Source organism: Lissotriton helveticus, chromosome 2_1 (assembly GCF_964261635.1).
Source record: "Lissotriton helveticus chromosome 2_1, aLisHel1.1, whole genome shotgun sequence".
In the NCBI taxonomy this organism is placed as follows: domain Eukaryota; kingdom Metazoa; phylum Chordata; class Amphibia; order Caudata; family Salamandridae; genus Lissotriton; species Lissotriton helveticus.
The window spans coordinates 275,219,093-275,233,197 of record NC_136059.1 but is presented as its reverse complement, the minus strand read 5'-3'; the positions used below and the strand labels follow the sequence as shown (position 1 = coordinate 275,233,197).

Below are 14,105 nucleotides of genomic sequence, written 5' to 3'. Positions count from 1 at the left end.
GTACGGCGCCAACTGGGTGTCCCCACCTCAGCACCAGCACAGCCTTATGTCAACAGCAACGCAACACATCTTCAGCACCAACACAGCACCATCTCACTACAGCACCACCTAGCATCAGTGCACCAGTGCAGCCCCACCTCAGCAGCAATTCAGCACCAACGCAGCACCACTTCAACATCAGCGCAGAGAAGGTGGCTCAATGTTTAGAGCGGCAGATCCTGATGCAGAGGTCTGGCCCGGGACCAGGGTTCAATTCCCACCTCAGCGGGTCTTGGGCTCAATTTCCTCGGACCTGATAATTCTCGCCTCGGTGCCCATTCCAATCATGGAGTCCCACTCTGCAACTCTGGGCAATAGCTTGCTTAATCTCCACAACGGCCCCCACAACGCTAAGGATGCCTGGCCTCCACCTTGGGGGTGCCCAGGAGTGGACACCACACAGGGAAAGCCAGGATGGGTTCCACAGCGGTATTCGTACAAGCGCCTTGAGACCCTTGCGGGTGAGTAGTGCGCTATACAAGTATCAATTTACATTTTTACCACTTCAGCATCAGGGCAGCATCTCCACAGCACAGCACCAACTCTGCATCACTCATCACCAGCTCAGCACCACCTGAGCATCAGAGCAGCACCACCAACTCAGCATCACTCAGCACCATTGCATGACTCAGCACAGCCTCAGCAACACTCAGCACTGCCTGAGTATAATTTTGCATCACCTGAGCATCACATCTGCACCACCTCAGTCTTTCCTCGGCGTCTGGCATCTGTTGATTCTCCCTTAGTGTCCATCCACTTCTTGTGTTGTAATTAAGATACTATTTCCCAACCTCCACCCTGCCGTTGTTTATGTCTCCATAAGAAAAAAAAAGAATTCACAAACAAGCATTAGAAGAGGCAAGAAAAAGTTGCCAGCATTGCAAGGACAAAAAAACTAGAAGACATTTTCTCTGTTCAATCTTTTTTTAATAGGGTAGTTCAGTTGTACATAATGTCTTCTTGGTTATATATAAGGTATCAACAATGCTTATAATACTTTTATGTTATAACTTTTCAATATGTTGCAGAGCAGCCACACTGCTCTACAACATCGCTAAAAGACATTGACCAATAGGTCTGGCCAAACACGTAGAGGTTCCCAAAGGCGAGACCTATTGGCTGTGCCAATGCTTGTTACTCTAGTCTCCACCAGTTTCTTTGATTCCATTCGGTCAGTGCTGTTGCCCTGGGCTGCGTGCTTCAGATCGTATAAGAGCAACGATTCTGTTTGCTAATTATTGCAAGATGGACCATTTCCGTTTGTTTTGACTATTTTCCACACTTGACTTTGTTTCCTCCCACTCAAGAAGGATTGTATGAGTTGCATGACATTCATGCAGAAACATTGTCTAATGTTGGTTCTGTTTCATAACAAAATACGCGGCATATTATCAAGAACGGCATTAAAATTATCGCCGGTTTAGTGCAGAAAACTTCCGCTAAAGTGCCGATAACAGGCTTGATAATGCGCCCTGGAGAATTCCAATAGAAGCCCATGTTCACACCAGAAAATGGACTTCTATTGGAATTCTCAAGGGCAAATTATCAAGCCCATTATCACCGCTTTAAAGGCCGTTATCTGCCGCAAAACCAGACATAATTTGTAACGCCGTTCTTGATAATATGCCCCTACATTTTTATCTGCATATATATGTTCGGCTTGCGTTAATGTTTTTTTCTTGATCATGCTTCATACGTAAGTAACCCATGTTGAAGCTGATCAGCCAGAAAACGCAGGCAAGAAATATGCGTTCCTGGTTAAACGGGGTGCTTAATGGCTGTCACATCCGTGATTACACAGTCCAAGCATTGGCAACCCCAGGCACAGGAGAGCTGCACAGCCATCTGCGGGAAAGCGCCTGTTAGCATGCAAATGCACCAATTAAAATGCACGTGCCCCCGTCGCTGACGTGCCAGGCTAGCTCGGATCTACTGGACCAAATGTGCCATGACTGACTATAGGCGATAGTGAAGACGCAAGGCACCAAGAGCGCGTGCGCGGGGCCACTGGCGTACGCTCGCGACTGCGCCTCGCTGCTGACTCATGCAGCACTGACGTTCAGTAACCCAAGAAGCATTTGCAACCCTTCAGGAGAAGAGGGCCAGCAATCAATACCGGAAGCACATTTCCAATATGATGCATGACAATTTGCATCTAACTGATTAGCAATTACCTGCACCTGTAGGTGACTTTAATTTTAATTACCTTTTGCACAAGGGCTGGCTACAAAAAATGACACCGGAATGCAAGCAGGCAGACGAGCGCCTATAAAAGCGGCGGCTCCAACAATGCCGGTGTAATGAGGGTATTAAGATGCACATTATCACAAATCCACTAAATATTCCAGGAGATTTCCATTTTAAACAATGTTAATGTACTTTTGCCTAATTATGTGGCATTAATACATTTGAAGCTGTCTTCTAATCATTCTAACTCGGCTAATCCTCGCCTTCACGGTGGGGCGTGAAAGCGATTTAAATTATAAACGGATTTCTATAAAGGCACATAACAACAAGGATGAAACAAAGGCCCTCAGTGCTCTTCTGAAATAAATATTCATGTTTGGTAAATGAAAGGTTGATTTTGTACTGCGGTAATATTGTTTTAATATTTTTTAGAAAGGCCCCTTGGCAAATCCATTTATGGTGTAAAATGGTAAATAAACCCACCTTGAGGAGGGCTTATGTCTGACGACATCACAACCTAGACACACAGCGCGTGTGTGCTTTGGCATTTAAGTCGAGAAAACCTAGCTGAACATTAAAGAGCGCTGTATGTCAATCGGTGGGTTGCATGTTTTCATTGATAATCACATTATAGGTCCCATATTTATAGCTGTTTTATATTTCGTGCATAGGTGTAATTGTAGGCATCAGGAGATTCATACTTACATTTCATACTGGCATTGCCTGTCACATACTAATAGCTGTATTCTAATTCTTGCATATTTGTAATTGTAGATACAGCGACATTCAATGAGTTGACGAGAAGCACAGGATTTACAGTAAAGTGGTGGAGCCGTGATTTTAACTAAGGTCCCCAGGATGCAAGTTGGCATCGGCTAGACTTCACCTTTCTCCTCTTGTGAGAAAAGAAGTTATCTCGCGGATTATGGAGCATACTCTAAAGCGTGGGATAAAAGTAAATGAAAACAGGGATTGTCTGATAAAACCTTATCGTAAATGAAAACAAGCATTGTCTAATAAAACCTTAGCGTGTGTCTGCTTTTACATTTTGTAGTTTCACCAAACCAATTCTTTTGCAATCAAAGTCATTTACAGTACATGAAATGCAAAATGTAATTTACAGAGGTAGTGAGGAAATGCTAAAAGAAATTGTAATGATAAGTGCATTTGTGCAACCTGTAGCTACGCTTATCTCATAAAGTGCATTAAAAAAGTAATTCTTTGACCACTAAAAACTTTGGAATCATTTGAAAGATCTGCAGTTAACTTGCAGATAAGAATGAGCCTAAACAGTGTTGTGGATTTTTGCTCACGCAACATCAGAATTGTTTGACTCAAACCAGAAGACAGTGTTTTGTCCTGTTTAGTTTGTGTGGCCGGTTTGGGCAAAATATGTTGAAAATGTTTTTTGTTTTTTTTATGTAGAAAACTGTGGTTATTTTGCCATTTGGGCTCGCTAATTTGTTCTTGAGCAGACATTTTATTCTAAAATTGAATGTTGGTCATGCACCAAGCTCTGGCTGCAGCACGCTAACCTCTGGTAGGATCAGAACTCTAAAGGGAAAAATATATATATTTTTTGCTGGCCATAAATTAGAATTTATGGCACAGATTTAGTAAATCGGTGTGCAACCTCTACTTGCATTGCGAAGTGTGTTTGCTGAAGGCCCTATGGGGATAGGAGTGTGGCACGGCCTATTGCCACATTGTTTGCCAGAGCACACTAGGCATGGCCACGGGTCACAACTATTACATTTTGGAAGGGTAATGGGTACAGGGCACTGCCAGTGGTCAACAAGTGCATCCTGAGCACATTGGGCATGGCCACTGCCTACATCCGGCAGTAATTTGGGGCAGGGGACTCAGGGCAGGGCATGGCTGAAAGAGTTGTCCTTCTTCCGGAGCATATAGGGCATGATTAAGAAATTAGATCTATGGGCTCTAGGACCGCTAGTTCATTGCAGGCGCTAGCCCACGTCAATCACTTGCGATAAGAATTCAGCGATTTGGCTGAAGTAAATATCCTATAGGCTCTTTGAGTGGAGGGGCTGGAACCCATGGTGGCTAGAGGCTGCATCTGTGAGCAAATGCTATGTCCACAGGGCTATACGGCCAGGAGTACTGCGGCTGACAAAAAAAGAATTCCCAGCGTCCAGTGCCTGCTGGGTTTCAGCTTTGCCTAGCCAGTACTGTTGGGAGGGCTAATGATTACAGAGAAAGCCCAAAGAAAAAAATTAACAACATGTCCGAATTAAACTAAATCCCAATTGCTAATACCACTTCAGGAAACGGCTATTGTGGAAGTCTGCTAAGAACAGTAACCAAAAGATATACAAAACTCCATTATGACACATCTGATCGGTGGATAATGAATGTTATGGTTACAATCCAAAACTAAACGCCACATAATGCACCTGCTATAGGTAGCTTGGCAACTCCGATTCCTCTCTAATTGCACTCATTATATCATCACACACAACATTAGAGGTGTTAGAAATGGGGTTTCTGGTTGGCTGGGGTATGCATCCCAGCCAGACAGAACCCAACATCCTAGCCAGAGTAAGGGAGTCACACAGCCAGGATAATCCCTGCTCCCCCCTTGGTAGCTTGGCACAGAGCAGTTAAGCGTATCCCAGAGAAAATGTATAAAGCATTTGTGCAGCACACTCACACCAGTAACACCATAAATACACCACAAAAGAGACTCCACATACTATTATACAAAAATATAAAAAAATATTATGCATAAATTATAGACCAAAACTTCATAAATCATAGATTACTTTGCTAACTAGTCAATTGCCAAACCCCTCCAAATGTGTGCATTAAAATAACGACTGTTATGTTGCAAAATATAATGAAGGAAAAGATTACTGTGCTTATTATGAAGCTCCAGAATGAGTATTTGTTATCCTGTCAGTATAAGGCGTGAAAGTCACGTTTATGCATCAATCTCTGAGCATGAAATGAAGCACGTAATTAATGAAGACCCTGAATCACCAAGTACCTCCCACAATTGTAGTCGACACATAGATATAGTGCACCTACACCCAGGCAGCTGTCACGACTGTGTGGTGCAGCCACCAATACTTGAGCCTCCAAAAGGGAACAAAGCAGCCATAAGTAGAGGAGCCCTTCAAGTGGGCAGTGCGTCCAGACACTTCCGAGACCCATTGGCCCACTGCGAGGGCCGACCCACTGCAGACACAAGTGTGGAGACCTCTCCTGGTCCTCCGCGTGCAGGATCACCTCGTTTGAATGTGAATTCCTTCGTGAGATTCCATTGGCACATTCACCAGGGCAAACATGGAGGAACTTGTACTTGGAAAAACGGTCCAGAATTCGGGAACCACCTGCAGAAATCAGTTCGATGACGACAAATCCTTCAGTAAGTCCACCCTGCTAGGACTGTAATGGAACGACTTGGAGTTTTAATAGCCATTCATCAGGCCGACCTGGCCATTGTCAATCAATCAAGGCATTTGTAGAGCGCACTACCTACCCGTAGGGTCTCAAGGCGCTTGGGGGGGGGGGGGGTGCCGCTACTGCTCGAACAGCCAGGTCTTGAGCTTCTTCCTGAAGGAGAGGTGGTCTTGGGTCAGGCGCAGGTCAGCCGGGAGGGAGTTCCAGGTCTTGTACCATTTTTGCATTTACCATCTGGTCTGCAGGCTAGGGAACTTCTTTCAGAGCTGATGCGGCTTCCATGGTCCAACCACGCACCTCTGGCCACATTCTAATTGTAACCTACCGCAGTGGAGGGCCGGTTTGAACATTTTTCAGGGCAGGTTTTGGGTCTAGCCTGGCCTTTGTTGTTCCACTATGTGCCTCAGCTGGGAATAGACTCACGGAGGAGCTTTCGAACAGTTTGTCTGTGGAATGCTAAGGCTTAAATTCAATACTCGTGGTCATTGTTTGGTCTAATTGTGTGATCCTCGCCAAACTATTTCCTCTATGAGCAACTTCCTTCCCACATCTGGCAAGAAATAGGAGCAGATGAAGCGAGTGACCAGCATCACGAATTTACAACGGGATATTGGCATTTAAATCCACGAGGGTGTTTTTTTTATCAATTGTAAGCGGAGTGGTATGTTTTTTGTAATATTTTTTACAAAACGTCCTTGCTGGTAATCGTCCTTTTAGGGGCACTCTTCTTGGTCAGTCGTCATGATTTAAAAATGCCATCAGCGTTTGAAAAAAAAGCTTTTATTCCGGGTAAATTTCACCGTTCAACATTATGATGTCTGCGACCTTTTACAATGCATTCAGAGATGCCCCCCGTGGCGATCTGGGACATATGACAGATTTCAAAGACAGCTGTTTGTTTAGTTTTTTTATTAAACGCACCAGTACTGTATTAGGCTGTGGTCAGGGATTGCGTGGGCTTCTTACCTTTCATTAATATCGCCTTGTGAGACGTCTGACACCTGTGTATTCGGCAAATGTGCCCGGCTAGTTGTTTCCACTGTCTACAGTGGGTGCGGGGGTTGCCATGTACGTGAATGCCTTCTCTTTCTGTAGATTCTCTTTACATTAATACATTGTCCTTTCTCCCTTCGTTCGTTACTTCATCCTCCCATACTAAATCTTCTTTCCTTCTCCACTACACCCCTTCTATTTCCTTGCATCCCTTCTCCATCATCTTGACTTCCTTCCATGTTTCCATCATACCACTTTCTCTTCGCACTTGCTTTCTTTCTTTCTCTTTTGCACTCCATTCTTTATTTCTACCTTGTCTTCCTTCCTTTCTTCTCTGCCCCCTACCCCTGCTTGTGAAGTGACAGACCACCATCACTGGGGTACAGAGGACCCATCAATCTTCTGTACACAGGGAATGTCCCATTGAGATTATTATGATTATAGCCCTCATTTCCTTCAGCAGAAGCAATGATTAATTTGTGAAAGACTTAGTGCCGTGCCCAAGGCTCCTCTGAGAATCCCGCAGTTGGCCCGATTAAATGTTGGTGAGCCAATAGCCAAGGCTGCTTTGTCTTACTTCCACCCCATGCGTCTTTTATCGCCTTTCCAACACTCCCTGCTTCTTTATCTTAATCCTGCCTGCTTTCTTTGAGACATTCTTTTGTCCCACTCTGTCTTCTTTTTTCCCCTGTGTGTGCTTTTCCCTCTCTTGCTCTCGGTCAATGTCGGGTGAGTGAAAATAGGTGCATTCCCTAGAAATGAGTGCCTGTGGACCCCACCTGCAACCACTGGCTCAAATTAAGCACTGAGCAGAAGTTATGCTTTTCCTTCACACACATCCTTAGGTCTATTCACAGCGAGTTAATGTGGGCTCTGGCTGAGGGGGAAGAGGTCTATCTAGCCATACCCTTCTGCAATTCTTATTTATTTTTTAACAGTTTTTTATAGTGCAATCTCGACCCAAAGGTATGGAGCGCTTTACATGAGCACCAGTTGCATTACAGACGGACACATTCATTTTTAGGCACCGGGAGATTAAGGGATTTGGCCAGAATCACAGGATTTCCAAACAGGTGATGTGAAATCCGGCGATATACAGCGATTTTCATCAATATTGCCTGAAAACCAGCGATATTACAACTGCACTGATGGACATGTTGTTAATAGGGAAAGGTGGATGTAACCTTACCATCCACCTTCCATTATGCACATGGCTAAGTCGAAATAATTGTAGATGTTAGTTTTCCCCGATATCCGCAGTTAGCGCTGCTTTTTTCTTCCCTGTGCGAGTACTGGCCCGGGCTTGTAAATACCGCGATGTGCAGTCAGCGAATATTTTCATGTTGTTCCCTGAAAGGTACGCCTACTTTGCATCTCATTAGCGATGCGCAGCGAGGCAATACCAAAACGGCTGCTAACGTGCGCTAATGCATGTTAGCGCTGCCTTGTTAATAGGGCGATGAAATTATCACCCCTTTAGCGACAAAAAGTGCAGCTAAAGCGGCGATAATGTCCTTGTAAATATGCCCCATAGTAATTTTGAGCTCACTGCACTTTTTTTTACTTTCTAGGTTGATCTTCATGAATTCAGGCTGAACTCCCTCTGCTCATCCCTGATAGCCTGTATATCTTTAAACCCTACCAGTTCTTTAAACACTGATATTCTATCCATCACATGCAGCCTTGAATATGCCTGAACCCAGTCAACTGTGAAAACACTCGGCCATTAATAACTGCACTGAACTGATATCTCCATGGCCAGACTCGTTCTTCTATTTTCTGCATCTCGGAGGCCAGAGGGAAGCATAATCACCATGTGACACTGATGCACAATTTAATTGGACTACGTGAATGGCCAGAGGTCACTAGGCAAGCAGCACATTATATTGATTTTCATTAGGATTAATGATTAGGGTCAGGCAGAGCAGGTCTACATTTTGCACCCAGTGGCATCTGCTTTAATTAAAAGTCTCTCCGACTTGCCACACGCATTCAACAACACTTAGAGGAATTTTTGTCAAACATCTGCAGAGGCATAAAACATCATTTGGGGCTGAAAAAGTTTATTTTGCCCACACAAAGCTCACTCTCCTTTCAGTGAAAGGAAAAATATGTAGACGTTTAATAGTCCTAATGGGTATAGATCTCTTCAATTTATGATACACACAAGCATATCATATAATTATTTATGTAGTGCAGAACTGAAAATGAATTCTGTCTAAACTCTTGAACAATGGCAAAGGCTGCTCTGCTGGGAGGCAAACCACTAACCTTAGTAGCACTTGGGGGCATATGTACAAGGACTTATCGGCACCAGAACGTCACTTTTTAAGATGTTCTCATGGTGTTACGTTCATCACCTTATTTACAAGGTGGCATTAAGCCACTTAACATGGCTTAACGTTGTCTTGTAAATAAGGCCCCCTTTCATGCTAGACTTAGAGTGAAGGAGGGGGCAATGGGTGCTGCAGTGGGCATTCCGCCGCAACACCTTTTAATTTTGACACTACCCCATATTTACAAGGGTGGCGTAAATATGGGGCAGCACTAGAATAAGGAGCAAAAAAAACCTGGTCTTAACATGGCAAAACGAAGAGAAATTATTAATTTCTCTTGTTTTTGCTGTTTCTATGTGTGCTGCATTGTGCATACTTAGAAACAGCAAATCACCATGAATGATATTTTATGTGCAGGAAGGTGTCTTTCCTGCACACAAACAATCATTAAAAAATGAAGATGTGCAACTTTTCTGTGTGCTGCACGATGCAGCATACTTAGAAGTTACAAATTGCCATTCTGGAATGTTTATGTGCAGGAAGAGACGTAAACAATCATCCTGCACATTAACAATCATTCTTCCCAACGCAGCCACCTCTGCACTTTGGTGCAAGGGCCCATGCGTTGGCTCTAGGCAGCTTAATTTAGTGCCAGCACTAGGGGAAACGCAAGGGTGCACCATATCATTGTAAATACAGCGCATCACTGTGTTTTTGAACTGATGGAGCACAGAGTTTGCAATTTTTGAGCTAACCAGCGCCCCACTAATTCAATGTACATATGCCCCTTGGTACTATCAAAAGGGGCGGATCGATCAAAGGGAAACCTCTAGAAGTTTCTCCCACTTCAAAGGAAGCTCCAGGTATAAATATTCGGCCTCAGACACCCACTCTTCAGTACACATCTGGAACAGTGAATACCCTACAAGTAAGAAGGACTGCTGTCCTATTAAAAGGACCGCTACTCTGCTGGACTGCTGCTCTGTAGGACTTCCGCCCTGCATCTATTAAACTCAGGTCCCCAAAGTCCCTCCAAGGGCTAGTTGGCTGGCCTTCTGACTAAAGCCTCAGGGTCAGAAGACTTCAATAAAATTGTACCCAGCACCTGGACTCTACCACCTGTGAGTCCTACACTACCAATTAGTACCATTGCAGTCCCAGATCCTTGGTAGTAGACCTAAATGTGCTCTGACAGCCCACCTGTTGACTCAGCAGAACTGACGCATCTCGTCTGCTGCGTAATCCAAACATTTTACCTTTGAGCTTTCTCTGCTGCGAGTACTCCGTGACAGCAAGGACTCCACATCGACCCTGCAGCCACATTTGAACTGCTGCCTGTGAGAAGCTTTCCCAACACAGGCCCTCACATCGCAAGTACCTTGTCGATGTCAGCCTTGACACTAAGATAGGTTCTCGCATCGCCGCCTCACAGCTCCTGGCATTACCTCAACTGATGGATGCATCCTCGGGACAGGACCTCACAACACTCTGCAGCCAGGATGAGGTACTCTCATTTAACAGGCCTAATTGGGTCCTTGTAGCTGGCCCGTGATCCATTGCTGTCAAACTAAACTCGTGACATGTGTTCTGTTCTTGTCCTGCATGACCAGAGATCCACAGTTGGCGGTTTGTGCTTTTTGATGCTTTTTTTTTATAGGAGCCTTTAAAACTGCATATCTCTGGTTCTATTGATTGGATTTTTATTGTTTTGGTCTTGCTTTATTTATTTAAAGTTACTCTATTGTTCTTACATGGTGTGGGATCCCTTTTTTGGTGTGTTGTGATTGTATTACTGTTTGAAGTGCTGCACAAATACTTTACACATTGCCTCCAAGTTAAGCCTGACAGGTGTGTGTCAAGCAACCCAAGGGTTGAGCATAGGTTCATTTAGGGTTTTTGTTGGTGATTTCACCCTGACAAGGATTGTGGTTTCTGCTTGATTAGGGTTTCACCTCCACTCAACCAGTAATCCAATTTCTTACAGACTGCAATAATTATCGAATCAGCCCCACTCCTGTCATCCCTCCTTGTCTCTCCCCTTCCACTGTTCATTGTTTGTCTCTCATCCCTCTTGTTCACCATATCTTTTTCAAATATTTCACTGTCCTTTTTCTTTCCTTCTCTCTCTCTCACATCCTCTCTCTTATTCTCTCTCTCCTTACACCCATGCTATGACTGCTGCAGTGAACCCTATGGAGCTGTATAAAGAGATAGAGGCTAACAAAGGAGGTGGACCTTCAGAACCACAGCTCCTGCAGCATCCCTGGGCTTGCGTACTACCACCAACAGTGTTGCCAGCGAGCGGCACAGAATGGTAGTTAGGTGGCCCACAGGATGATCTGCCTCTAGCCCTCGAGGACAGCAATGACCGCCTTGTGGCACTGCGAAGGATCTTGGGCCTCCACCTGGCAGCCACTGAAGTCTCTGACAAGCTATCCTGCAGTGTGTAAGATTCAGCTTTTGACATCTACTGAGGGCTCGATAAGCAGCTCCTTAAGTAGTACAGGGACACCTGATTACAGCTGTTTATGGTGGAAAACACCATTTACAACGCTGTCATTACATCGCAGTACTATTACAATGCGGTTGTTACAACAACCGCGTTGTTAGTTAGCAATGCATTTACATAGCAAGTCATTAAAACGACTTGCTGTAAGGGGCGCTGAGGTATTGGAAATGAATACCAACACCTTCCCCACTGTTGCGTAAACTTCCTAAGTCCAGCACGCCCCCTACTGCAAGCCATTGTAATGACTTGCGATGTAAATGCATCCCGTAGTAACAAAGCGGTCGTTGTAACGACCGAGTTGTAAAAGCATGTGATGTAATAGATAGCGTTGTGATGTACTATATTCATTTACAGTATTATTATGGGAGCCCATACTTTTATGAAACATGAAATCAGCAAAAATAACCAAAGGGAGTAAATAATTTATCATTTCTACAAGTAAAAAGTTAGATTTATATATAATGCTTGCTATACAATTTTTTGTAGCTAAGTTGCTTTGATAAGTATGGCGTGACTGTTCATAACATTCAAATCAGTTCCTGGAATCCAGAAGGATGAAATGCTGAAGTGTCACTATTAGCATTTGGTGCCGGCCAACAGGTCACACACACAGACACAAACGGAGTAGTGACCATTTAAGCACTGAGCAATTAGAACAGATATGCCCAGGTTACCTCTGTAATAGCATTTGCAAATAACAGGTTGATAAAAGCCATATATCAATAACTTCAGCTTTTAGATTTTCTCACATGGCTAAAATATGATTTAAAGATGGCATTTCAGCTCAGGGAGTGGATTTAAAAGTTGTCCATCCCCATAAATTAAAAAATATGTAGATAACTAAAAGATTTGCCTTAGATGATATCTTTGCGAGCTTGTTGTCTTCTCTAGGCAGTTATCCTCATTTCGCCCTGATGCTAGCCTGGAGCAATGCCCTGAGGCTCCCATGGGCTAACATGACTCTCTCCAGTACTACACGGTTTCGATCAGTTGGGCTGTCACTGAAGACTTACAACTTCTGTCAGAAATATTTAATCCAAAAATGCAAAGGACAGGAGACATTTTTCAATGGAAATACTTTAATTCTTCAAAAGAGTTTAAAGCATTTTCTCACTATGGAGAGTTTGCAATTTTGTTTTTAGCAATGGATAAAATACCACCACTTTGCCATTTATAAACAGCACAAATGAAAATAAGGCAATTTTCCAGCGCCACGCATTTTCACCTGCCACAATCTAAAGGGATTATCATCTGCAGCAGGACAAATGGGAAAGGTCCTGTTAGCACACTTGAGGAATACATTTAATGCCACCCTGCTGTCATGATGAATTTGCTGTAAATTGCGAATTTGGCAACAGGGGTCTGCATGCTTCAACAACAGCTTTGAACAGGTCCCTCTTGTTAACAAGAAATGTAAATTGCCTAATAAAATCTTTGTTGTATAGTAGCAACTGAAAAGTTGCAAAGCCTCCCATTTAAAAAACAAACGAAAAAATCTTTATGAGGTACGCAAAGAGTGATGTTCACAAACCTTTAAAAAAATAATAAACTTTTATTTTTCCTCAGCGGGAAAGTGTCCTGTAGCTGCAGAGAAGGGCAACTGGTGGACGGGTGCTGTGTTGCAGCCGTCCTCAATTCTAAGCTACTATCCCTTATGCCTGATCAAATCCCAGCTTTTGAGCCTCGTTGTCCTTGCAATATCGAATTCTGTGCTATGTTTTTATCCTTGCATCAGTCCTTCGAAGGGAAGACAACTCGCCCTCCTAACGAAGGCAACGTAGTTTGCGTAATATCAGGTCCTGGTTAATGTTCTTTACTGTTATCAGTAATAGATGAATAGCAAAAAAGCAACCTTCAGTAGCACACTTGCTCTTCCTCTTAGGGCACAAACCTCTTACAACTTTTGATTAATAGTTTTATTAAAATTATCAGAGTTATGTGTACCATCAGGAATATACACTCTTCTGGCCTATAATGGCTGGTATGAGACCAGAGCTCCAACATTCCAATGTTTGTCTTCATGTTTCTTCCTTTTAAATTTAGAACATTCTATCCTTAGTAGGTGGAATGTTCTAATAGCCTTGTAGCCCCTCTACTTAGGGCTATACAGGTTGTTAATAGCCCTTTCCCTCTTTATAGGCCCTCGCCTGAGGCTCGGGCCTATAACTCAGGCTCAGGGCCTTACCTTTAACAACCGATATAGCCTTAACATGCTATAAGGCTATATTAGAACTTTAAAAGTTCTACTGAAGGCAATGAAGTGGCTCCGGGATAATAATGGCCCACTGCTCCAACACTACAGGGCCTGATTCACAAAGGGCCTCCATAATGCAGTTAACCATTGCGGAAGTATCGCCACAAATGTGAGCCCCCTACCAAGACTGCAGGGCCTCTACCACAAGAGGTAATGCCCTTTGTGGATTGGCTCACAATGTTTGTCTTTTGTTTCTTGCTTTCTAATTTAGAACATTCTAAAACTAGTGGATGGAATGTTCTAATAGCCTTATGGCCGTTTGCCTCTGGCTATACCACTTATTAAAGGCACTCTCCCTCGTTATAGGTCTTCACCTTTGCCTTGACCTATAAATAACATTCAGGACCTTTAGCAGCCAATATAGCCCTTGACAGAGGACTATAATGCTATAGACCATGCTTCTCGCACAGTAAGTAATTATTTG

The 14,105-nt window shown here is 43.7% G+C and overlaps 1 protein-coding gene across 1 annotated transcript in view; it reads right to left on the bottom strand.

The window, feature by feature from the left end:
- The window catches only part of DCC (DCC netrin 1 receptor), an 844,139-nt gene that overhangs the window by 192,900 nt on the left and 637,134 nt on the right, over positions 1 to 14,105 (bottom strand). The gene's annotated exons all lie outside the window — the stretch shown is intronic.